Below are 2,735 nucleotides of genomic sequence, written 5' to 3'. Positions count from 1 at the left end.
GTTCTAAACATAGAATATTTAGGGAAAAGAGGCAAGCTACTGATTGTGTCTGTATGGTGTAAGGGAGATGGAGAGTTGAGGGGTCTAGAACTCCAGGCCAGGCCTGGAGGCCACAGTCCAGGACCACTTTTGGGATCAGAGGTGAGTGGCCCTGGGAAGGGAATGGGCTTGCAAGGAGGCATGAAAACCCACAGAGAGAGGGGTGGGCAGGGGATGGAGCCCAAGAAAGGAGCCAGAGAAAGACTGGTTAGAGAAGGGGAGAGGAGGGAAACTGCAAGGAGAGGTTAGTGAGGGCCGGAGTGCCAAGACTGAAGTGTCCTGGGGTCCACAGCTGGGATGGCCAAGAGAGGTGGAGGCAGGACCAAGGGTGCATTTGGAGCTGGTGTGGACCACCCTTCCCAGGGTGTGTGCTTGGGTGGCAGCTGGAGGATGAGGCAGACCTGAAGATTTTATTTATTTTATTATTTTTTTTAAGCCTACAACACCTGGTCTTCCTAGGTGGTCTCCCATCCAAGTACTAACCAGGCCCAACCCTGCTTAGCTTCCGAGATCAGACAAGATCGGGCTTGTTCAGGGTGGCATGGCCATAGACAGACCTGAAGATTTTAGAGGAGGACTTAAAGCCATGTGGAAGAGAGGACGTAACTGGTAAGTGTAATGGAAAGGCAGGGCACTGACCTGAGACTGAGAGGTAGCACTTCCACCTCCAGGATGACCAGTGTGGGGAAGGGGCAGGTGAGGAAGATCAGGCCTGCAGGCCTCAGCAAAGCAGGAGGTAAGGGGTCTGCTCTCCAGGGAGATGGGCAGGTAGAGCAGGGGCCTGAGGAGAGGTGTGAAGCTCAGAGTCACGCCTGTGGAACGTGGAAGGGAAGGAACGAGCCTATGTGAGACAGGAGCCATAAATCTTGGTGGCCCCTTTCCCATGGTGGAGGGTTTGGGGGTGGTTCTGGGAAATGCCTGTGTCAACTGCATAAAAAAGTAATACTTGGTCCCCTTCTTCCTCCTGGATCCCTGGTCAGACTCCAGTACGGAAAGGGTGGGAAGCTTCAAGGTCCTCTCTGATCCCAGACCCTGCAGGCTCCCTCCCCTCAAGTGGATCACAACTCCAAGTTTACCCTTTACCAGCACCTCCCAATGCTCACGAGAGGGGTTGTCTAGTTTGGCCCCACCATTGTCAATCACCAGGGTCTGTTACCTGCTGGACTGAACTCCTTCCTTGTCAGATCTACTTCTGTGTTCTAGCTCAGTGCGAGGGTCACACTCAATAAGCAGGCTCTCAATACCTTTAACTAAAGGGCAAAGGGTATACCTTCATTTGGCTGCCTCTGCTGCCCCTTGCTGGCTAATACTTGTTGGTGCAGAATAATATTAAGCATTAACACTTGCACGCTGTTTCTCAAACTTTTTGGTCTCAGGACCCTTTTTCACACCCAACAATTATTGAAGACCTCAGAGAACTCCAGTTCAATTGGTTTATATCAGTATTTACAGTATTAGAAAATAAAATGGAGACACTTAAAAATACTTAAGTAATTTAACAATAACAATCTTATTAAATGTTAAGATATTTTCATGAAAAATATATTTTGCAAAACAAAAAGGTTACTGAGAAGAGTGGCATTGTTTTATGTTTTTACAAATTTCTTTAATGCTTGGCTTAATGGAAGACAGCTGGATTCTCATACCTGCTTCTGCATTCAAACAGATGCAATATATTGTTTTGGTTGAAGTTTATGAAGTAAAATACAGGTTTATATTGATATGTAGTTAGAAAGGGAGGGGTATTTTAATGGTCTTTTTAAAGAATTGTAGCTATTCTTCTTTGATACTAACCCAGACTCAAAACCCAAATTTCTTGAAGGTTAGTTGCTATTAGAATCTGAAAACACATCAGTGACATTTTCTTTCTCAGTTACATTAAAATCCAAAGACACATTGCACTTTGAATATGTCTTTTACCCTTGCATGATTTTGTAACAGTATGCATTGGCCATCTGTGGGGGAAAAAATGGTTCACCAAGTTATGCAGTCTTTCAAATATTGATCAGTTTCAGTATATAACATTTAAAAATTCAAATTTGTTAATGTCACCACCAATCTCATCAGAAAAGTTAAGTAAGGCATGTGGCATTTTATTGCACTTCTCAGATGTTGTGTTTTTCACAAATTGAAGGTAAGACCCTCCACCAACAAAGATTACAACCTGCTGAAAGCTCAGATCCTGTTCAACATTTTTTTAGCAATATAGTATTTTTTCATTAAGGTGTGTACATTGTTTTTGTAGACATAATGCTATTGCACACTTAATTGCCTACAGAATAGTGTAAACATAACTTTTATAGGCACTGGGAAACCAAAAATTTATTTGACTTTATTGCAATATTTACTTTATTGCAGTGGTCTGGAACTGAATCCACAATGTCTCCTAGGTATTTCTGTATTGGGAAGCTGTCAAGCCCACAGTGGGGAACAGAAGTTTTCCAAAATTTGAATTTTCACTAAAAGCTTGAATTTTATCATTAGCAACAAATACTGTCAGTTTGCCTTGAAATGACAGACTTATTTTATTCATTTTTGAGAAAATATTTGCCAGACACTCAAGTCTGTATAATCATAATTTATCCGTCAATATTTCCTTTAAGTAAAAATGGTGTTCCATGAAAAGAGTGGCCAGTTCGGCTCATAATTCAAACAATTCTCATACAGAATATTAAAAAGATGTGCATTTAAGAATA

The 2,735-nt window shown here is 42.4% G+C and overlaps 1 non-coding gene across 1 annotated transcript; it reads right to left on the bottom strand.

Annotated features, from left to right (window-relative positions):
- Nucleotides 1-473: 473 nt before the first annotated feature.
- On the bottom strand, nucleotides 474-592 carry LOC111744830. The gene has a single exon (XR_002782349.1). It is a non-coding gene; the product is annotated as a 5S ribosomal RNA (ribosomal RNA).
- Nucleotides 593-2,735: the final 2,143 nt, after the last annotated feature.

Source organism: Pteropus vampyrus, unplaced genomic scaffold, assembly GCF_000151845.1.
Source record: "Pteropus vampyrus isolate Shadow unplaced genomic scaffold, Pvam_2.0 Scaffold141, whole genome shotgun sequence".
Classification (NCBI taxonomy): Eukaryota; Metazoa; Chordata; class Mammalia; order Chiroptera; family Pteropodidae; genus Pteropus; species Pteropus vampyrus.
Note: the sequence above shows the minus strand (reverse complement) of the source record. Positions and strands in the feature narration are given on the sequence as shown.